This window comes from Lepisosteus platostomus, chromosome 2, assembly GCF_059453375.1.
Source record: "Lepisosteus platostomus isolate fLepPlt1 chromosome 2, fLepPlt1.hap1, whole genome shotgun sequence".
Classification (NCBI taxonomy): Eukaryota; Metazoa; Chordata; class Actinopteri; order Semionotiformes; family Lepisosteidae; genus Lepisosteus; species Lepisosteus platostomus.
In genome coordinates, this window is record NC_142612.1 from 46,972,849 (window position 1) to 46,973,195 (window position 347).

Here is a 347-nt window from a genome sequence, read left to right on the forward strand (position 1 = left end):
GCCCCCCCTCTTTACCATAAGACCGAGTGATGTCAGAAGCGGAAAAGAAAATACTATTTAAACTAAAAGTTTGTACTGGCACATGGAACAATATTTCGGTTTTATTGTTTCTTGCTGGAAACAAGACTTCGGCTTTATTGTTCCTTGCATGCAATAAACTCATCTGTTTAACTTCATCTTGGGATCCAGAACCTTACTCTTTCTGTTACAACAAAAGTGACCAAGCCTACTGTAACACCTTCTGTAATTTCATGTTTCCCTTCAGTTCTTTGACGGATAAAAGCAGTTTAATTTAAATTTATATGACTGTAATATCCCCAGAAATCATTTATGGTCAAAGCAATAAA